The sequence below is a fragment of the Podarcis muralis genome, chromosome 3 (assembly GCF_964188315.1).
Source record: "Podarcis muralis chromosome 3, rPodMur119.hap1.1, whole genome shotgun sequence".
NCBI classification, from domain to species: Eukaryota; Metazoa; Chordata; class Lepidosauria; order Squamata; family Lacertidae; genus Podarcis; species Podarcis muralis.
Genome location: NC_135657.1, coordinates 91452102 through 91476212, shown reverse-complemented (window position 1 = coordinate 91476212; position 24111 = coordinate 91452102).

Here is a 24111-nt window from a genome sequence, read left to right as displayed (position 1 = left end):
TGGGTCTAATGGGGGTTGGAGTTTGGCAACATATGAAAGGCCACTGCCTCCCTGTCTCTGCATTAATGAACTTGGCTAAACTGCTAGGCCTAGCATCAGCACTTGACATCACTGGGCACCTGCAAGATCCCTGATGCCTCAGCAGGGTCCATTGCTGCTTCCTGTATTGGTCACTCGGATGCTCCACTCGGCACCAGGCTGCCATTGCAATTCTCCACAATGTCCCTGATATAGTGTTGCTCTGGGATGCTGTGGGAATGGCAGCTGATCAGAGTGCTGCTACCACCACTGCCCAACAAATCAGCTCAGCAGGATCACTGACCCGGGAGAGTGCCCAGCAGATGACACTTTGCCAAGGACCCCCCCCCCAAAAAAAAACCTGGAAACTTAGGTATCCATTAAAAATCGGCAGGAACAAATGCACAGCTAGCGCAACTCAATAAGAATTGACTGATTACTATGGCCCCTTACAGCTAAACAATAAATAAACACATCATACAGTTCTTTCTGTGATGCTGAATTAATGTTAGCAAGACAAAGAATAACTTCAAGGAAACCATGCATCAATTGATTATTTTTGTCAGCACGCTGCTTCACTCCTATTGTACGGCTTATTGTTTTATATAAAGATAAATGTTTCCTTCCTCTTTCACAAGAAATGTAACACATTTGTCTTGTTGAAGTCAGCACTGCCTAACAGCCAAATTTGTTTTCCAATTAAAACCACTAGAGCAAAAGCAAGTCAAGAAAACAATGCACTTCTCTTTGGCTGTCTTAAAGGTATGAATGTGTTCTATGATGTTTTGGGGGCCAGGGAGAGAAGAGATGCAAGGAAATCTCATGGGCTTATGTGCAAATTTGTATCATGTGTCCCCCACTATTTAGATCTCTGGGTATTCACCTAACCTACTAAGCAAAGCAAATACCTTCAGTCATATTCTTTTGTTCATGAGAGAGGAAGAACTTTTCACCAGCTTGACCAAGTCAAATATTAACTCTAATATTAGATAACTCTATGAACCAGAAATGATTATGGTTAGGTCTGGGGTTAGGTGTTGCATAGTGAGCCACTGAACTGTTAGATAAATGACCCCCCCCCATCACCCTGTGACAGGCAGCATCTTTCTGGGATCTCTGTACCAATTTCCCCCTGGCTTAATCAGGAATTCTTGACCACATATGGTAAGCTGCACAACTGAACCGCTGACCCCTGTCCCATGTCATGAACTGTATGACTACAGCAACTCAGAGAAGAGTCTTCCAGATCCAGACAAGCTCTCCCTTTCCAAGCTTGCCATTGACTTCTCTTAGAATCATAGGCTCATAGAATTGCAGCGTTGGGAAGGACCCCAAGGGTCATCTAGTCCAACCCCCCGCAATGCAAGAATCTCAACTAAAGCATCCATGACAGAAGGCCATCCAATCTCTGCTTTAAAACCTCCAAGGAAGGAGAATCTACAACCTCCCAAAGGAGACCATTCCACTGTTGATCAGCTCTTACTGCCAGAAAGTTCTTCCTGATGTTTAGTCGGAATCTCCTTTCTTGTAACTTGAAGCCATTGGTTCTCCAGAGCAGGAAAAAATAAGTTTGTTCTCTCTTCCATGTGACAGCCCTTGAGATATCTTGGGCAGGAAGGAGCATCCTGTCTCAGTAGAAGATCTGCCCGAACGCCTCTGGCCAGGAGCAGGCCTTTCAGGACTTGCAGCCAAGATGGCGCAGAGGTAGACATGATTAAGCTGTTTTGAGTTCAATGGGCTTGAGTGGTCACTGTTGGACAATGGCTATTATCAGGGCTGGCCTACCTACATATGAGGCAAGGTGCGGCAACCATCTCAGGTGGCAGGATCCATAGGGGTAGTGGATCTTAATGTAGATTTTGATTCAACCTCTTGTTCCTGATTTAGATATTCACTCACCCCTTCTTCTCTGGCGGGTAGTGGGCACCATTTTGTGGTTCGCCTCAGATACCAAAATGTCTTGGGGCCAGCCCTGGCTTTTATGGTTAATGGGTAGTGACTCTGAGAATGGCGGTAGCATCTCTCGCCCCACAATTCTCTCTCCTAGTGTGGAGTTTCCATGACAGCATCAGCTGCTATTAAGCATAAGTCCCCCTGGCACAGAAAGTTTCCGCATCAAGGGGAATCATGTAAATAGCTGCCTCTACATGTTAATACCTCACACTGGAACAAGACAGAGCAAGTTGATGTGGATTCAATGCCATGTGTATACCTAGCTGCAGGCACGCTCCATCTGGAGTTTCAGCGAGAAGAGTTTCCAAGTTTTTACCATGGAATTTGAAGATCTCCTTTTACCAAAGCACTTCATTCTACAGTAGCAAATGTTTTTGTCATTATATTCCTGTATTTCACAGCATAGAGGAAAAGCACGGAACAGGTAATATATGACCTAGGTCATACAGAGCCTGTGGGAATATATACTGTAAAAAAAATAAAATCATATTTATTCTGCTAACCAGTGCCAAGTGCCATTAAACAGCACTGATGTAAAATTTAAAATCATTCAATTTCCAGAATCAGTGATAGGTTTTACATCTGTGGCCATTTATTGTGAATCAGGGTAATAACTCTGACCACGTTAGAATGTTTCCATTAGTATCTATTCATGGCTAACCCATTATACAGGAAATCTGGGAGCTGGATATCCTCCCCTAATGCCAGACTTAAGAACCTTATCCTCTCGACACTCTGGATAGATTTGTATTTACTCTAGCTTTACACAAGGCATTGTATCAGTAGATAAACTGAATTTCAAGAAAGGTATTAGTAGAAAAACAAACCTGGGCATTAAAAAACCCTCTCCTATTGCTTTTGTGACTTTTCTCCCGTAGAAAAACATAGAAGATCATGCAACCATTTCTGATAATAGCAGTTCAGAATTTGTTACTACAGGGTGCAGTGATGGTCACCAATTTGAATAGCTTTAAAATGAGGATTAGATACTTTCATGGAGAATAAGCCTATCAATGACTTCAAGCCATGATGGCTGTGTATCCAGTATGTTACTGGATACTGATGTTCCTGTATCAGAGACAGCATGTCTCTGGGTACCAGTTACTTAGACCCATAGTGGGAGATGGCTATTGCACTCATGCTTTGCTTGTGGTCTTCCCAAGAGTCGTCTGGTTTGCCACTGTAGGCTCAAAACAAAGAGGAGAGTGGACTCTGGCTAGGCTTACTGCTGAAGACTTTGATTTGAGCTCTACATGTTTCAGAGTACAATATTCCTTCTTCGGGAACTTTAAACAGACATAATGGACGCTAATAAAATGATTCTTAAGAACAATATCCAGTCATACCATAAAAGAATTTTAGCATGCATGAATCTAAACAAAACTTAAAAAAATTAAAATATTTATTATACAATAGACATAGCAAAGAAAAGAACATAGCACCAAGCCCATTTTACATGGTCTTAAAACATTGACAGTCCATATAAGTTCTCCACAGGCAGGTTTGTGAGAAGAGATTTACTTTGTTTCCCCCCTACGTATGAAGAAAAGGGAGATTGGGTTTCATCAAAGGTATTTTCATTTATAACCCCATTTGCAACTCATCTAAGGCTAGTTAGTTGTTCAGGACTAGCTATTTCCCAAACATTATTGAACCATGTCTTAAGAGGTAGCTCCACCTGGGATTTCTAGTGACATGCGGCTGCCAGTAGAAAAAAGAATTAAATCTTTATGCTGGATAGTATGATTGGAATCTGGGTTTGGTGAAAGCAGGGCTAAGGCTGGGTTTGGTGAGAGAGGTTGTTTAACGATTTTGGAGATGATATCAAAGACCCTGGTCCAAAAACATAGAAACGATTTTGCATTCCCACCAAGCATGAAAATATTTCCAAGGTCCCCACATTTAATACATGCACATCAAAGACTTAGCTTGATACACAGATTGTATCAAATGTCTGGGGGGAAAAAGACTATTCAATGGCAGACAAGAAGAATGGAGGATCTTTGAAGCCTCAGTTATTCTGAATCTTATGAAGGCATTTAACTTCAGTATAAATGCAAGCTGTATCTGAAAACCCTGCACTGGCCTCAGTAGGAACAGAATGCTGGACTTAATGGGTTCGGGGTTGTTATTTTTTATTCAGCAGGGCTTGTCTTAATTTCTGAGAACGTCTGAAAGATTCCTGGAACAAGATTCGTACTGATAATTATTTTTTATGTTTTGGTTTTAACTTTTGGTTTAGAACCACTTTGGATTTCCCAGATAAGTGATGAGAGTGGAACCAGCAGTCATTTGTACCTCCTGTCCCCATTAAGGTTCTAATGGGGTACAATTTGTGATTGGAGGACCCACCACCCACTTGAGGATAAGAAAGTCACATGGACACAGTATATTAGGTTAATGGGCTAAAAAAGGCCATAACTTTATTGATTACAGCATGTGAGAGGTATTGGCTTAGGCACTGGATAAAACAGCAGAGCTTGACTCCACCCCCTCAGGAAGGGGTGAGTCTAAAAAGGGTTAACCACCAGTAGGAGGAGCCTGTTGATGCAAATACAACTATAAGCTCACCCCTGATGTCACCAGGGGTCGTGCCATGGCCCTAGCCACCAGCAGGGCATCGGACAGGATCCACGACCGCCAGATTCCTTTAACAGAATACCCATAAACTATTTGTCTTTGATGTTGTAAAAATATATATATATTAAAAGGATCAAAATCAGCCCCGAGAACATTGTGCCATCATTTATATATATATATATTTATTTGCTGCAGGTGCAAAAATGTCTCAGGCTTGCATTATTTAGAAGAATGGATAGGAGAGAACTATGGTCTCGAGTGAATAAAATACTCTATGAGCCCTTTAATAAAAGGTGCCATACAAATTGCATTGCTGTCAAAATACAGTCGCAGTCCGTTCAAGGCAGAAATATATAGGGCATTCTCTCAGCAATATGTAATGAATTTAGATGTGTTTATGCAAAGGTATTTTGATTTATGACTGTAAAGGCTTTTTTTGGAATACATTCCGCTCTACAGTGTAATTGTAACAAGATTATAGTCGGTATGCCCTTGAGTTCCCGGTGGGTATAAAGCTATCTCGGTATACTTTTACCCAGTGACTGCATGTATATTTTGACATCCTTACTATCACTTAGGAACAAGGACATTACAGTATTCTGACATCATCCCCTAAGGTCTTGCCTGAGGAGGGAGGAAGTACATTGCTGCTCTAGAAATTCCACTTTGCTGCAAGCAGCTGAAACTGATTGCAGTTTGTCTAAAGCCAGTTAAATGGCTAGGTTACTGATACTCACTGTTTCAGAAACAGAACATGGTCACAGTGTAGTCAGTAAGCCTGGCTCAATACATTTTTCTGCCCCAATCCTCCTTTCTCCAGGAGGACCAACACTTTAAATTAAGGATGTGGCACCTCAGGCCGGGGGGGGAGGGGAGGTATAGTTTAGGATAAATCAGAAGAGGCGTATTTTTGTTGTCTGAGAAATGAGGGCATAATTGGGGCGATGATGGAAGTGGCTCTGAAACCTTTGGGGGAAGGAGGTTTCAGGGGCCTAATCCGGTCCACCAGTCAGTTTAATCTGTCCCCTGTGGCAGTCTATTTCCTTGGGTAAAATCCTAAAAAAACCTCAAGAACTTCAATCCTAAGAAAAGCTCAACAACTTTCGTTGGCCCTTTGTTCGGCCCTCACGGCCCTTCACTTCGTCAAATCTGGCCCTCTTTGAAAAAAGTATGGACACACTGGCATAATCAATCCCTCATTGACATGCAGACGTACCTTGGAGGTTAAACGGAATCTGTTCCGGAAGTCCGTTCGACTTCCAAAATGTTCGACTTCCAAGGCGTGGCTCCTGCATTTCAATTGTTCGGGAGCCATTCAAGTTTAGAGGCATTTGGCTTCCGAGGTTCCACTGTATATATAACTTTTGGGTTGTGAACACAGCAAACCCAGAAGTGTATACTTCTGGGTTTCACTGCACGCACATGCACAGAAGTGCTCTGCATGCCTTGCGCATGCACAGAAGCACTCTATCGCACCACACACATGCGCAGAAGCGGTGCCTCTCTTTACGAAATTTCAGGGGTGCGCATGGACCCCTGGAACGAATTAAATTCATATCTGGAGGGTCCACTGTATGTGTATATATATATATATATATATATATAGAGAGAGAGAGAGAGAGAGAGAGAGAGAAAGTGACTTATGTACGAATGTTTGTGGGCATTAGGCTTCACCCACCACCTGTCCCTTGAGAATTCAGGATGATGATGATGATGATGATATGTGTTACCCAAACAAATTACAATTGTAGGGATAGGGAATTTGCTTGGGATATTAATTTTGCATTTTACTACTTGACTTGTTACATTTCCTTTGGTTGTTATCAGTGAGTCATATGGTCAAGTCTAAAAGGCATATCTGCCAACTTGGAAAGCTATGAACTCATGCAAGAGGATACCACACTCGCGCTCAAAATGGTTCTTGAATTTTTTAGTACAGCTTCTGCTTGCCCTGCCAAATGGGTAGGTCACTTTTCAGGTTAGCGTTCCTTTCGCCCCTTCATCCATGCAAGTGGATGAAATCTTCAAAGACTAGGCTATGCATGTGCTCATAATTCAGGTGTGCACATCATTTTCTAGGATTCCAGCCCACGTGACTACGGCTTTGTTTACGTGAATGGAAATTATTGTTCAGGGAGTGGACATCGGAACGGCATTTCTGAAAGTAATTAGTGAATCAAAAAGAGAGCTCAAAGCCATTCATTACCACCAAATCCATGGGGGAAAGCAGGAGCTAATTATTTCAATGTCAGCATATGGAGGCTCAAATTATAGACAGAGCGTGCCTCTGCCTTGCTCCAGGAAGGCTTGTGGTGTCATTGCTCAAAGGGATGTGGGGATTATTATTATTTTACTCTGGAATGCTGTTTGTACCATCAAAGGAAGTATATCTATATAAATAAGATGGTTTGATAAACCAATCTATAATTTTGACGGGTCAAGAGGGATGCAACGTAAGGCAAAAAAAAAAAGAGGAGGGTTTCCCAAAAGCTGTTTTTACTAGGAACTAAAGTTGATTATGAAAATAAGAGTCATCAAGACACGGATGGAAAACATCTGGTTCTCTCGGGCAGATGGGCAATTCAGTTATCAACGCTGCTAAGTGAATAGGCAGATTTAATGCTGAAAGCATGGCTTCCCCATCCTCATTCATTTGCAGTTTGTTGAAATGCTTGTTCTGATGAAACAGAGCTTTTCAACTATTTGACACGCTCTGCGTTTGCTTGGTCTATCTCTCCCCCCCCCCCCCACAATCCCGCTCAGTCCACACCTTCCCTGTGCTTTGTTCCTACCCCCATTTCTAAAACAAAGAGAGATGAGTCACCGTTCAGGAAGGCACAAGAGTAGAGCAGTCATGTGGCTTTTCCATTAAAGGACCGTCAAGGCAAATTCATGCCTTGAATAACTCGCCTGCGATTTCTATGGAGCTGCGTGGCAAATTTGCTGGGAACCATGATGTGCGGCACAAAAGGAAATAATAGCATACACAACAATGGCTCAGAATAATGCTAGAATCACATAGAAGAGGATAGAGCTGTCTTTGAATTTTGCTGTCAGAAGTTGAATCTATTGAGACAAATTGGAAAGGGCTAGCCCTGAAGGTCGTGGCGGGATATCAACAGTAAAAGCAATTGCCAAACACACTCCAGAAGTCCCTTTGAACTCTCATAGTCAGGATGGAACTTTCTACATTTTGGGATTGTCAAATATCTATATAATATCCATAATTCAGACTCTTAGTAATGCCTGGTTAAATTCTGTCCTTTGTTACACTTGAAATCAGAAGGGATGACCCTGACTTCCTAACAGTGCAATAAGCAGCAGGCAGTTATTATGTCTTGGCAGATTATCCTACCCACATATTCTGATTTGGGGTGTTTATGTGTCTGCATGACCTTTGTGGAGCAACATACTTCATTGTCATTGCCCTGCCTCCCTGCTGCCATGCAGAGGGAAGAGGCTGCTTTTGTCATACTGATTTCAGTCTCATAGACTGGAAATTCTCTGAGCACTGCCTCTTGAGTTATGCAATGGAAATATTAGAAAATATACACATATAAACATGTGGAGCTGGGTATGTTTAGCCTGGAAAAGAGGAGACTGAGAGGAGATAGTCATCTTCAAATATCTCAAGGGCTGTTGCATGGAAGATGGAGCAAGCTTGTTTTCTCCTGCTCTGGAAGGTATGACTCGAACCAGGGGCTTCGAGTTACAAGAAAGGTTACAAGACTAAACATCAGGAATAACTTTCTGACAGTAAGAAAGGTGACTTACAGTGGAGCGGTCTCCCTTAGGAGGTTGTGGACTCTCCAATACCTCACACTACCAAGGAAACGTAATTAACTAATAGAATGAGAACCAACCTGTTGATGCTGACAACATCTAGATTCTGATATAGAACTAACTGATACTATGACCTTTGAGCTGGCTATACATCAAAAATAAGAACAGCCTCTCCCCTCCTAGAGGAAAGAGTCTCTAAAATGAAAACCATTTATAAATTTAATTTGTGAGATGTTTTTGGAAGTGTCAAGCAGCTTGCGTGGTTTGTTTTTGTACAATTGTCTTGATTTCTTATTGATTGCTAGACATCCCACCCAATGGATTGTGTTTTGAGTGAGATCAAAAGTGGCTGGCTTTAATGGCATTATACCAAACATTTCATCCATCAGCACCTGTTGCTCATATATCTGAAAATAAAAGTAATTGAATCTGATTGGAAACTATTTTGTGCAAACATGAATCCACTATAGACCCTCTTGGGTGTGTGTGTGTATCCCAAACAATTTTGTTAGCTGATATGCTTATTTAGAGAAATATCCCTGTTCTTGGACATTCACAACATGTTTTGTCTACACTATAAATTTAAGATTCAGTGCTAGATCATGTCAGCAAGCATCACTGGGGTGCAGCATCCCAGACTCCAAACAACTGGGAACACATATAAGAAACCATAAGAAACTATAGACTTGTATGGGCTGAATGGCACCACTTTGAAGAAGGACACATGTATTTGATCAAAACATAACAAGGGGCAGGAATGTGACTATATAGTCTTTGTTAACATGGCGACCTCCAGATGTTTACATCAGCTCCAGCTAGTATGGACAGTAGTCGGGGATGGTAGGATTTGGAGTCTGCAGCATGCAGAGGGGGACCATGTCTTGAAGTGATTGCGTTCAGAATACTATTTTAAACAATGATTTAGCTAACTTATATGCTGGGGTGGTGGTGGGAAGTTTCCTAAAGGGAAACAAGATAGCTTTTCTCACAGTGCAATCCCAGACACATCTCATCCCACAGAGCTCAGTGGAATTTACTTCTAGGTAAGTGGGCACAGAGTTAAGATTGCAATCTTCACATTCTTTTAAATGGTTTGCCGTAACGCAAAGCTTGCCCTTTCCCCCCAAGTACAAGCTCTTAAAAAAGAAGAGGGGGGGAAAAACCACCCACAACCCAAAGAGCATATTTTTCAGACTCACAGCTAGTATACATTTTATTATACGAAATGGGGAAAATAATTGAAACGACAATTTTGCTGCAGTAAATCTGGCTATTTCCCAAGTGCGATGTATGAATAATGCTGTATAAGAAATAGAAGTAAACCCTCAAGGTCTGATGGAGATGATGCAAATGGTTGTATAATGCCATTTGTTTGCCAAGAGTTTCTAGAAATGACTTGCAAACACCCACTAACTTTTTATTTTTTTTGCCAGTGATGTCTAGAAATGACTTGCAAAACACCTACCCAGATTTATTTTAGGACACTTCCTGGCTGTGGGATGTTAGGAACGGAAATGTATAGTTGCATCACCATAGTCACCCTGATTGGCTTTGTAGTTTGCTGAGGACAGACTTTCCGACGGTGGCTGACAGTTAGCCTTCCCAAACCCAGTGACCCCCAAATTCTGCAAACTACCACTCCCACCAGCCTCAGCCAGCCCAGCTGGAGAAGGCAACTGCAATTCAAGTATAGAGCTAGAATCTGTATCTGTTACACCATCTCTGTGTACAGGAATCAAACTTCTGTCATTGCATGAGGGAAACTTAAATCGTGTTGGGCTAAAGCCCGAGACATAATACACAGGTGTTGCTTATTTTTAGTGATAGGTGAGCTTCCCTTGGCTCATGTCAGATTGGCTCAGACATAAGACAATTGGCTTCCTGATCATCATAGGGTTAAGGCTGGGGTGTGGAGCTATTCTGATTTCTGAGGCAGCCTGAATTAAGAGACCTAACCTATCACCCATCTATCCTGAAACTCATCTGCATCCCAAAATAATGGAGAGGGATATATCTGTTGCTTTCATATGCTCATTCTATCCTGTTCCACATTAATCATTTGTTGTTGTTGTTGTGTTAAAAAAGCACACCAAAAATCCTGTGTGTGTGTGGAGAGAGAGAGAGAGAGAGAGAGAGAGAGAGAGAGAGAGAGGAGTTAGAGTGTCAGACTAGCACCTGAGAGACCAGGGTTTGAATCCTCACTTGGTGTGACATTGAGCCAGTCACTGCCTCTCAGCCTAACCTACCTCACAGGGTTGTTGTGGGGATTAAATGACAAGGGGGAGAACTATGTTTGCCACCTTGAGCTCCCTAGAGAACAAGGTGGGGTGGAAATGCAATAATAAATGAACAAGTAAACCATTGTGCAAAGTCTGGCTACAATATCTTAAGAAGTGCAGAAATAATAGAGAGACAACTTTCCAAAATATATAGTAGATTTCAAATAAAACGTATGGTGTTGGGCTTACTCTTGCATGCACTGGGGGGATCTCGGGGATCGCCCTCTCTTTGCCACCCTATTAGATAAATGAGCTGTCTATGATTTGCCGCTAGAGATTGGGGGCATTTAGCAGCCCCCGCACGTCCGTCTGCAAAGGAGTCACTTTGAAAGGAGTCACGTTTCCTGCTTGGCAGGGGGTTGGACTCGATGGCCCTTGTGGTCTATTCCAACTCTATGATTCTATGATTCTATGACATCAATAAATCTTCTCCAGCTCTAGGTTTAATCTCAACTGGAAAATAATTTGGGGGCTCCTAGCCCTTTCTCTTCTTTTTGAGGAAAGCGGTATGAATCCATGCTTGTTTCTAGGCCCAAGCATAGTGAATGTCACTGACATCTCTATTTGTTCTGAAAGATAATCCGGTAAACAACAAACCTTTGTTATGTTTTCCCCCCAGATCTTTGCCTGTTTTCATTTTTAGAATCTCAACGTTTCCACGAAAGGGTATAGGTCAGACATGAGACCAACAGAGCTGTAAACAGTTAATAACACATCCACCATCACCTCAGTGATTTGCCTGCCCACCTTAAAAAGAGGGTGCTTCAAGCTTCTTGACTAGCATAGTTGCTAAGTAACTAGATCAGCAATATACTCCCCTTTTTATCTCTCCCTTCTCCCAAAGTATAACTCCAGCCTTTAAAAGCAACCCAAACCATCAACTTTCGTTTGAGTACATTTCTAGAGCATGTGCATCCAACTATGGCACTTTTATGCAAAACCTCTAGGACAAAGTCCAACAGAAGCGAACATGGTGAGGTAAGAAACAAAATGTCTAAGCATTCCTGATCTAAGATGTTACTGTTACTCTCCCTAACAGAGGTGCTAATTTGACCAACATATTGTGGGGGCCCTGATAAGCCCCACCTCACATAATCATTCACATGATACGGTGCACACACACCATTTGAACGGCAATGTCCATCAACTTTGGTGGGAGGCCTTAAATATTTTATTGTGGGGGCAAAGCCCCTATGCCCCCTAGGAGTTGGCTCCTATGCTCCTTCATCTATGTTCGGTGTCTTGGGGAACTGACCCAAATTCTCCTCATGTCTAGTAGCAGCTGTGAATTAAAGCAAATTATTGCTTCCATAACTTAAGTGAGAAAGAAACAAGAAAATATAATTGAAAAAAATAATGACAGTTCAGGTATGGATATAGTAGACTAATAGCCTCGGGGGCACTCTTGCTTAATTCATGTTCTCAGAATGGCCTCAGAAAGTGCAAATTGAAACACCTGGGTGCATGCCTTTCATTGATCCTTCAGCATACAATGTGTCCCGCTTCTTCTGTTACTGTGTCTCTGTATATCCTGCTGCTTGCTAGAAAGTATTCTGCTCTGTATAGCCTTATCAAAATGAGGGACTTCACATTTCCCGCAAGATGGAAGGGGGTTCCTGTTGTTGTCTATTAATCTATGTGGATCGTCCTTAGAGCACCTGATTTAAATCCCTTACCATTTCCCAGCCCCCCCCCAAAGGGAAATGATAGGGGGAAAGGTAAAGTAAGAATAGCTAATGGTAGATCTTACAGAATCTATGGATTATGAAAGCCTTCGAGTGATATAGAAATAGCCTTCTACTGAGCTGGAACATTATTTGGCTCAGGGTTACTTGGCAGTGGTTCGCCAATGTCTCGGGCAGAAGTCTTTCCCAGACCACCTCCCAGGAAACGTTTGCACAGGAGATGTCAGGAATTGAACCTGGAACCCTTTATGGACAAAACATGTGCCATTGCCCTTGCCCTCAATGTGTTTACCAGTGCTATTTGTCTAGAAAAAGAGGTGCCGGAACTCACCATGAACGCCTCTCTTGTTCTCTTATAATGGCAATGGCACCCATCTGAAAGGTACCAAAGATGAGTTCCGGTGAGTTCCAACTGAAAAAAAGCCCCGGTGCTTACAAAGATGAGGAAGAAGGAGGAAAGATGGCAAATTGGAGGGAGCCTGTTCTACACATTAAGGGCAAAGTTCCCAATGCCTCCTGACTAGGGATGGGGGAAAAATTCCAACTCAGTTCATATTTAAAGGTGAACCTACGTAATTCTCATTTTCTGAAACAATATGCCAACCAAAACATACCCATCCTTTGAAATTTGCATTTCTCTAAATTTTGCAATGCAATTCCTTTGCCGAGTATTATGTCGAGTAATGTATACTTCTGCCACATTATGGATACTTTTTTTTTTGCATAAAAATACATGCATTAGCAATAGCAATACAGAGTTCTAGAAAAGTTCCACAGCACAGCTAAAAGTCTTTGAACTAGCAGAAGTGCTTAGGTGGATATCACCCCCAGTTCTCATATCTGCTACTGAATATCTACTTTGGTCCTCAGTATGTGATCACAAAGGGCATCGGAGTACAGATGCTACCAAGTCAAAATTCCAAGAACTGGCTCTTAAATATAATGGTCCCCACTTCCACTTAGTAGTGCTTAATAAAACAGAATGATTTCAAAGTTACTAAGCCTTAGAACAGCGGCAGACTGAGTTATAATGAGCAGCACACAAAACAATTAAATCTGCTTAAACTGAAAGCCACTTGACTCAATTGTCTTTGTGTCACTGTAAATGTTATCAGTAGCCATTGATTCATTTCACCAGTGACTGCAGAGACAATGAAAGGTTATGACTTGTTTGACAAATACGTTGTACTGGTTTGCATAGAATGTAAATAGGCTCTGCTTGTTGTTGCTGAATCATTAAACTAAGTGACCGTGGAAATTAAATTCAGTTGAATGTGGCCTACAAACCACATTCAGCAAAATAGGAAGCTCTCAGAGAGGTCCTTCCTTTTGAAGAAAAATGAGCATAGGATAGGCAAGGAGGTGGGTGGGAAATAAAGGGTGGGGTGGTTTGGTCAGGTGTGGGAGAAGGGCAAAGAGATAGGAGGGGTTTGTGAGTGAGGTGAGCAGGGGTTGCACACAATATGCATGTGACTTTTATATTGTTACGTATATGGATACTGTGCTGTTGAATAGCTATGGTCCTGGGTTGTCACCTCCACCCTTATAATGTTGAGATTGTGTTTGTTTATTGCATACTTATGCACGCACATATACATATCCACAGAGTTACAATTCTCGAAGTGGTTTAACAGTCAAACTTTCTTCAGAGGAAACTCTGGAAATTGTAGCTCTTTGGGGGAAGGAGAGGTCTCCTAACAACTCTCAAAACCCTTAAGAAACTACAGCTCCCATAATTCCTTGGGGGGAAGCCCTGACTATTTAAAGTGGCACAATAGCACTTTAGATGCATTGGTGTGAATGTGGCCTGTATCAATTGACTAGGATGCCATACCTCTCAACAGTCCCGGTAACAGGGACATCTCATTTTTTTCACACAAGAACACGGCGGCCATTTTGGACACTGCAATCTTGCATGATTTCTCACTGCAATTTCGCCCTGAAGAACTTGTTTTTTGTGGGGCCACAATCTCACGTGGTTCATGCAACTTAGGTGAGAGTGTGGCCTTGGAAGATTCACACCCCAGTTTTTCACCTCGAAGCTTTGGATGGTATGGGATGTATGTGAAGTTACTTATACCAATCCCCTCAAGTCAGTATTTCTGATTAGAGTATCTTAACCACCATACTGCACTCTGTCTCCTCCTCCCCCCTTTTGGCAGGCATGCTAAGCAACCTTTCAAAATGTGCCCGAATTGTAAAATGAGAGCATGTTGGATTCTTGTCCATGTGTACCCCCACTTTTCAACACACCTGTTTTTGTCTGTTATCTGTCATGCTACTGTGCTTCGTTTGACACGACGTGACAGAAAAGGTAAACCAGAGAACTATTTTGTTCTCCTCTGACAACGTGTGGCAAATGCGAGCTCTGCTTTGCGTGACATTTAAGACGACAGGAAGACCTTTGTCCGGTGCCGCTATTACGATTAGGCACTCTGCGGTTCTAATGATAATTAGAGCCATTTCCTTCTTTTAGTTAAAATATGCCCTTTACTGATGATTGTGCTGCTTCTGCTGGCCTTCAGGATGACTCACCACCTGAGCGCAGATACATACAGAATCATCTGAGAGGTTTGTCTCCTGGAAGGATATTAAAACTGTATTTCATTCTGTGAATCAAGGTTTGAGCCTCCCTTTCTCTGCCCACCTCACCCCTCAGAGTGGAGGTCAAAGATAATTCTAGCCTTGAAAGTTTCAGACGGTGAGCTCTGCTCACAATTATGCTGCAACAAATAAAATCCATCAAAACTCTGGAGTGAGGTAGCCACTGACAAATCTATTTGGTTTAAAAAACACACGTTTTGGATAGCTTAAGGCTTTCCATTGATTTCCGTGCCGGTCCAACAGGCTGATTTTCAAATCTTTGACGCTTTTTCCTATTCATTTTTATTTTGTCTAAGAAAGATTTTTGACAAGGAAGCAGGAGATATGTGTATGCAGGGGTGGGGAGATGTGGCAGATTTGCAGATTTGAGTAAAACATTCTGCTTTGGTGCTGGCATGACACAGCTAAAAAAATGAAGCATAATGGCAGCTGGGTTTGTCCTCAAATAATTTCCTGCCTGAGAAAGAATAGCAAATGGTCACATTCTCCCTCAGAATCAAGGTGCATAATACCCAATTTGCTACGCTTACAGAATTCCAGCAGATGTGGATCTCCAAGCAAGAATACAAGGGAGAAAAACAATGTGTAGAAAGGAAATGCCCATAAAAACCTGTGATTAAAAATAATACAAAATACTGCTGCCTTCCCTAGTACATCTAATATTGGATAGCTTTAGCATACTCAGGAATCAAAAGTTTTGTGTCTCTTTTGTGGGAATGTATACTTTTTAGTGCATTCTGCAATCTCCATTTTTTACTTCAGGCAGTTGCCTCACCAGACTCTGATAGTGACACATTATTATTATAATCATTGTTGTGATGGTTTATTATGCCCTTAAACTTCCTAAGTATATTTATTAAACAGAAGGAACTCTGCCCTCAGGCTTACAATCTAAAAAAAACACAAAAAATAAACACTCTTCATTCATATAGTTCATTAAGTATTTAAAAAATACTTCACGTATCTTGGTAAGCCTTCCAGAAGACCTATAAACCAGAATATATAAAGCAACATATCAGTTGCCAGTTGAGGCAATCTAGTGATTTCATGGCTGTGGCCAATGAGGGACTTTCTAGCTGACATGTCAGGGTCAGGTTTGACCCAGACCCTGAGGAGACCTCTTTGGAGGAACAGGCTTGGGGCGTCACCCTGCAGAGGACTTTGTTCCAGCTGAAGAAATGAGGGAACTTGCAGTTCTCCATCTGCAAGAGAAACCTGAAGAACTCCATCTCATGTGTGCTTTGTCTGGTCCACCTATGAAGCCATTCAACCCCAACCTGAACCCCACCTTGATCCCATGTTCTCCTCTATCACCTCTTGGGCCTCAGGAATGAAGATGGCAGTGGAACTAACTATGGAGGAGAATCCACAGACTACCATGATGCCCCACATATGTGTCTATTAATATTTTTTTTCCAATTCCTGACTGCAGTTCTTGCAACAGCCACTTTTCTACCTTAGCTACACCTCTAACATGTGGTCCTCAGAGGGTTGGCCATGGGTCAATGTGGCCCTCGTTCCGAAGAATGCTAGCCACATGGCCTATAGACTTCACACAATACAGTGATACCTCGGTTTTCGAACGTAATCCGTTCTAGAAGACCATTTGAGTTCTGAAACGTTCAAAAACTGAGGACTCAAGAGCCGACAGCTAGCCCTCTGGATCTTGCACCCAGCAGAAGCTGCGTGGCATGTTCGACTTCTGAGGCGTGTTCGAAAACCGAAGCATTTACTTCCGGGTTTACGGCGTTCGAAAACCGAAATGTTCGACTTCCGAGATGTTTGAAAACCGAGGTACCACTGTACATGATTTCCTCCTTTAAATAATGCAGAATAACTACCAGTCCCTAATACTCCAGCACTGCACTGCCTACATTTCAATAGGTGCACTTAATTCCCTCCCACCCCTTGCCTGTGCTAAACATTGCTGAAAAGCCACCGCATATTTTGAGACTGCCACTGAACAGATACTAAAAGTGCACTCAAGCCTTCCCTGGGGCAATGCAATCCAGCAGTACTCTATAGGGCATTCTGGTGGGAAAGAGGTGGGGGTGGGGATCTCCTTTAATGTAGATAGATTCCCCCAGCCTATTCCTTTAAGTATTGCTGCTTTGGATCTCACATCCTACATGCAGCGGCTCAGTCTTGCTTTTAGTCATTTCAGAAGAGGCTGCCGCTTCTGGTGCTGCTAATGTGGGGGAGGTATGTTGGGTCTATGTAAAGCAAGTCAGCCGGTACATGTGTGGGCAGCCTTTTGATTGTACTTCAAGCGGTTTGTCGTTCGCTGAAAGGATGGGATGAGTGGAATAGTAACAGTAGCTTCTGCAGGAGTGGGAGAAAAGCTAAGAGGTTCTTTTTTTCCTGCTGCTTTTCTCTCTCTTTTCTTTTTTTTCTTTCTAAAAAAATTGTTTTGCTTGCAAGCTGTACAACTGGTGCTATGTCTGAAGGAATGAGGAAAACACACACAGAGTGAAGAAGAAGATTTACTGCAACAGTCAAGATTTTCAACCAGCATAAACAGGCTGTCAGATTTAATGGAAGCACACTGGCTTGGATCCTGAGTTTTCACTCCATAAGGGCATATAGGCATATTGCACTATGGGCATATTGCACTAATGGAAGCAGAATTTGGAAGGCGTGGGATTGATATTTGCATTTTAATATGAATCTAGCTAATGCATACTTCATGAAACTACATACAAACCAAAACACAGCTATTCTTCGGAATTCACACTTCTCCAAATGTTGTTCTCTATCAAAAAAAAAAAGTGGACAAAAATATATATTCAGGGAAAGTACATATAAAACTGCATCGCAGTAGGGAAAATTCCTTGCAAAAATGTGATTAAGAGTGGAACCTTGGTCAGCACAGTGTAAACCATACTAGACGCAGTTACAGTACTGATAACAATTGCATCTGTCTGCTTGCACATCCTTTCTATGTTTCCACTGTCTTGAAATACAGCATTGCCCTTCAGTGAGAAATCAGCTGGTGATATTTGCAAAATCTCCATCTTCCATGTTCTTGCTGCCTTATGTTACCTTTGGGAGCAAAGAGTGGCTCACAACATCATGGAACATTGTCCAACATCCCTACAGACAAATCAGGTTCAATATTCAATAATCTGGAAGCAATCATTATACACACACACAAATTTAGTACAATCATTTATGTAAACTGCGGTGTGATCCTAAGATGAAAGGCGGTAAAGAAATTTAATTAGTAAGGATAATGATGCCACATGTCTATGCAGAAGTAAAAGCTGCTGAGTTCAATGGGGAGTACTCCCAGGCAAGTGGGAATAGGATTTTATATTTAATGCATTTGGGAAAACCTGTCAGGCTGAGTCTGCAATGCTTCTCAGTCCCCAGCACAGGAACATGATCTGGGAGATGTTATTGGAAGATAAATATCTGAATCTGCACAGTAATAGGTCCTTTTGCCACTTTATCCATTACCTTCAAAGCCCAGGAAATTATCAAAAGCCATCATTTCCCAATCAAACAGAAAATATGGTTTCACAGGAAGTAATAATTGATGTCCTGAGAAAATTTAAAGGAAAGAAGTAAACGGCTGGCGGGGGCTGGTGGAATCCATTATCACTGCTTAATTCAAGACAATCTGCCTTGTTCCGCTTCTAGCCTAAGTTCTGCAGGGATGTCTAACCCTTAATTATGTAGTTCTGTGAAGCTTACTCTGCCTTTTAAAAGCCAGGCAGTCAAGAGAGCATACTCTCCTTCGTGTTCAAAATAAAAAAGCCCTCACAAAACTGTGTGTTTGTGTGTGTGTGTGTGGGGGGGGGAACAATCTCCCTGTAATTCTTGTCACAGTTCATGAATGCATGCCAAGTGGCTATTTCCCAATTTGAATGTTTTTCAGGTCACTTGCCTGATTTTGCGCTGTAATTAATATCCATATGTAAAACAAACAGTCTCTCCGTCAATTCCGACTTCCATATCATCCACTATTCCTGTTAGCCTGGAGCAATATTCAGGGAGGGCTCTCAAGACATGCTGCTCGTTTTACACTGAGTCACATCCATCTGAAATAGCTTGTTGCTGACTAAAGAGCTTTTAGTAGGAAATAAAGTTACCTTGGGCATCACTGAATGCAGGTTTAAATTTAAAAGGTAAGCACAGATTACTAGTGAAAACATTTGCACACAGATAAGGAAAGCTTTTGGGAAATTTGTGCTGTTTGTTTACCACTGTCAAATGAATCCTGTTTAAATAATTTCATCTTTCTTGAAGGGAAAGAATGTAGAACCTGTGGTCCTGCAGAGGTTGTTGGACTACAATTTTCATAATCTCTGACCACTGGGCATGCTGGATGGGACTGAGATAAGTTGGAGTCCAATAACCTCTGGTTGACCAAAGGGTACCCATCCTTGTCGTAGGAGAAGAGGAGGATTGTGAGGGCAGCATGCTGGACTTTGATCTCAGAGACCAGGGTATAAAATTCCTTTCTCAGCTTGGAAGGTCCACCTTGAACCTATGGTATCTCTCTAAGCCCTATTCTGGATTGTGAGATTGTTGTGACGGTTGTATAGTATGGATAGCATGTTGGACTTTGATGCTGGAGACCTGGGCACAAATACCTTCTCCACATAAATTCTCCAACATGCTGGACCTTCCAAGCTGAGAAAGGAATTCTCTGCATCAGTTGTAGTTTTCTCAGCCTAATCCTACATCTCAGGGATTGTTGTGAGGACAAAATGTTATAACTCCACCGGTGCCTCCTGAGTTATTGGGGGGGGGGGGTAGGATAGTTTGCAAGGGTACCAACAATAACGAAACATTTACCACCACTTCCAGTGGATAACCCAACATGCTGGAGCAGAAAGTGGTGTTGTTGCACCAAATTGCAGAACAGACACCTACCTGTTTGGTGGATTTGGTTGGGGACCCTCTGGTGTAGGTTTTGGAGGTGTACCAGGGGTTGAAGGAGGAAGCAGGAAAACTGAAAGTCCTTTTTGCAACTGGGTGGACTTCATGTCACCCAGGTGGACACTTTCATCTGACATGATAAAAATAATTTTACAAAAGGAATTTGGTATTTGGAAACTGGAAATTGGGGACACCATTCAAGGAGGGAACAGTGCACCACCACTGTTCATGAGGGGAATAACCTGCATCTCTGCTTATTATGAGATACACTAAAGAAACCACAGCAAAAACTCCTAAAATATTCTGCTCTTTTTTGGTGGCAAGGAGGGGATTTAATCTTTAATATATCCAGAAACTAGATATGGGTAAGCTTTCCAAAGCTCTTCTCAGGGGAAAAGATCTGAGTTTTCCCAGAAAATTGCCCCCACCTATGGCACTTGGGTGGAGAAGCAAGGAATGCTTGATCTCTGCAATTTTTGATATTATTGATTATGGCATGCTACCTGATTGCCTTAAAGGGCTGAGAGTTGGGCGCACCATATTATGGTGGTCTCACTCCTATTTCAAGGACTAAAACCAGGGAGAAGCACCAGGAGGCTCCTTGACAACTGTTACCCTACAAAGGAGGGTGGTCTGCAGACTTCTATCCTTTTCTCCATGCTTTTTATATATCTATATGAAGCCATTAGGAACTGTCATCCAAGTAGTTGCAAGTATGATGTCACCAGTATGTGCATGACACCCAGCTCTATTTCACCATTTGAATTAGAAGAAGCTGTGCAGATGTTGGGTCAGAATCTGGAGGCAGTGATGGTCCAATAACCTGAGATAGAATCCTGATAAGATGGGGGCACTCATGGCGGGTGTCTCTGGGTCCGGGAAATGAGCTAATGGCTTGCTCTGTATCGAATTGCAGTCTCCTGAAAGAATAGCTTGGGGCACTCCTAAAGCATTGATACATGCTCAGGCCACAGTGGTACATGGTCTTGTAACCTCACACTCCACATGGGACTATTGTTGAACACAGTCTGGATGCTGCAGCTGGTCAAGAATGCAACTACCAGGCTATTAATTCAATAACGTGCCACTGATCCTTAGGGAACTATACTGTCTGCCTGTTGGGTACCCGGTCCAATTTAAGCAGTTCATCTTGATATACAGGTCCCATATGGCTTGGGGCCCAAGTATTTGAAGGGCAGCCTCTCCCATACCTGCTGACCCATGCCTGGTCTCTAGGGACGCCCTGTTTGTAGTTCCATCAATGGCTGAAATTCAATTTATGACAGCATAGATGAGGCCCTTTTTTTTGGTCTTGGCACCCCAATATGCAACTCCCTCCCATTGGAGATACATTCCCATCAGAGTTGTCCTCTGCATCAACAGCTTCCAGACAACTACTTAAGGTTTACTTTTTGTTCAGGCTTAGGACACCTTCTTTGCTCCCATAATCCCCTTAGATAATCCTGCAGCGAATGGGTTGAGTCAGGATACAGTTAAGCAACAGCATTGACTTGCTCACCACTGACTCCGAACTTCTGCTGTGATGGCTATTGATTCAAATAACTGCATGAATAGGGAAAGTTGTGAATAGAACTTGGTGGCAAGGAATTAAATAACTCCGATACAACTTTTAAGAGAATCTGCCATTTATTTATGACCATTTATTGTTAATCCTTTTAGTATGGCTGAGGTGGGAGCAGGGAAACAACATGGCCCCTGTTTTAAGTCCTACAGCCCTACAGACTCCTTCATAACTGACACAGTGTGCTGATAAATGAATAAACTGGTTTTTTAAATAAAAAAAACTCAGGGTCAGAGAAGACTAGATTTCATAGCGAAGGAACAGGACCCTAGTCTTAAAATCCTTGTGCTTTTCACTGCTTTCTCTATACATATTTAAATACTTCCAGGAGCTCCATACAGGCTTCAGTTGGTTCCTGTTTAAATAAAACGAGATTCATTTTCCCCCCTTAAAAAAAACCCCATAGAATTCATGCAAGGGGAAGAAAAGGTCATGCCAAAATAGAGAAAGCAATTTCCTCATTCTTCATATCAGAGCCTACCTTTGGGATTTGCAATTTACATTTCCCAGACAGGTCTCCCTTTTCTTCTTTTTTTAAAACAGATATTGCATATATCTGGCAAGGCAATTCAGTGAAGCTTGTCTGATCCTAAAGTAAAATATTGAAGGTTGTTAAAATAGTTGAATATGAAAGGAGAGACTGTAGCAAAGTGAGCAGAGTGCTCAACTTCTGCCAGAGAGAGTTAGGTTCAAACCCCCAGTTCTACCATGAAGCCAGATAGGAGGAAGCAAGCATTAAACTCTTAATGAATAAAACTAATAATCTAAGAACATTCATAGGCACACATCCTCTGGCAGTGGAGGTAGAACATAGAGATTGTGGCTAGTAGCCATTGACACAAAAGCTAACTTCCTCCAGTTTATTTACTTATAGGCCTGCTTTCTAGAATATGGAATAAAGTGGTGGGTCAGTCTCCACTTGGCCATGAAGCTCATGGTGCCACCTTGGGCCAGGCATGATCTCTGAGCTTAAGCTACCTTTAATCTATGTTATAAATTTATATATTTTTAATCATTGTAAGCCACTTTGAGCCCAAGGTGGAATCTACACATGCATAAAAAAATGCTGTGGAAATGCTTTTTAAAAAAACGTTTTGAAAAATACATTGAATTTACCATAGCTCACTGTCGCCATCTAGCGGCACATTTGTATATTGCATTTCACAACACACTTATCTGCAGCTGTGTAGCTGAGTCCCAAGATGGCGAAAAACAGGATATAAGCAAATAAATAAATAAATAAATAAATAAATAAATAAATAAATAAATAAATAAAAAAAAATCTAGGCCAGTGAGTATGCCAGGGTAAATCGGGAGGCAGGAACGAGGAGCAAGCCATAACTCAGGATTGCAGAATAACTGAGAATACAGGAGCACACCAGAGCTCTGGAAAATAATGTTGCTCAAGCAAGAAACAGCTGGAACAGAAACCCTTGTATAGTTCTTCTCATGCCAAAGGATCCAAGGGCTAAGCATTGGGTGGGCGGAATTGGTCGATTGGCTGAAGATACTTCATCAAGAAGCTGCCGCTGATAGTTCAAAGGTCCACCACACACAGGCCCAGTACTTCCTGACACACTACTGCCATTCTCACTACTTCTTTTTGACCCTGTATCAGGAATATTAGGTGGAATAATTTGCCTGGAAATTGCATGTGGGCACATGACCTCTGAACTATAAAGGAGCTGTAGCTCAGCGGCTTTGCATGCAGAAGGTTCCAGGTTCAATTCTCAGCCTCTCTGGGTAGCGTTGGGAATGTCCCTTGTCTGAAACCGTGGAGAACTGCTGCCACTCAGTGAGGACAGTATGGTGGTACCTTGGTTCCTGAACAGCTTAGCTCCCAAACAAATCAGTTCCCAAATGTTGCAAACCCGGAAGTGAGTGTTCTGGTTTGTGAACGTTTTTCGGAAGCCAAACTTCCAACATGGCATCTGTGGCTTCCGCTTGAGTTCAGGAAGCTCTGGCAGCCGATTGGAAGCTGCACCTTGGTTTTCAAACCATTTCGGGACTCCTGAAACAAATTAAGTTTGAGAACCAAGGTACCACTGTGCTGAACAGGATGGACCAATGATCTGTTATGGTATAAGCTTCCTCTGTTCCTATAGCACAGCATCCTTTGAGCAATGTGCCCCTACTATATATGCAGATATCCTTTAGACAGCCAGTGGAAAAAATGGTGTCTGGGCAACAGGGTCAGTCATCCATGGAAAGCAGCAGGTAAGATAGTAAGAATTACGGGCAACATCCTTCAGCATCTCCAATACAAAACCTACTCTGTGTACAAGATCAATGTCTAGTATTAGACCACAGTTGGTAGTTATTTATCTGGGAAGAAGAGCCCTACTGTTGCTCAGTATCGAGAGCACAGAGCACCCCACTGCCTGCAGCTTCTACCTTCTCCACCGAACAAATTGTTCAGAGATCAAAAACCAAGCTGTTGCGGAGTTAAGAACTTGCAGCAGGTGGCAACATATGTGTCCACCCAGTTCTAGCCAAAACAAACCAATTTGTAGGAAAGGGTACAGGATCTTACTGTGACTCAGTACTGAGGGGGCGAGGAAGGAACAGAAGGGGCTGTGGCTCAAGCACCATGCCTGCGGAGAAGGGAGAAAATTCTTCAAATGGTATTATTCAAATACAGAAATGCCTATGATGACACATTTTCCACCAGTCAGGAGACAAATGAGGTGATGGATATATGGGATGGGGAGCCTGGGCACTCCAGTTGTTGCTAAGGCAT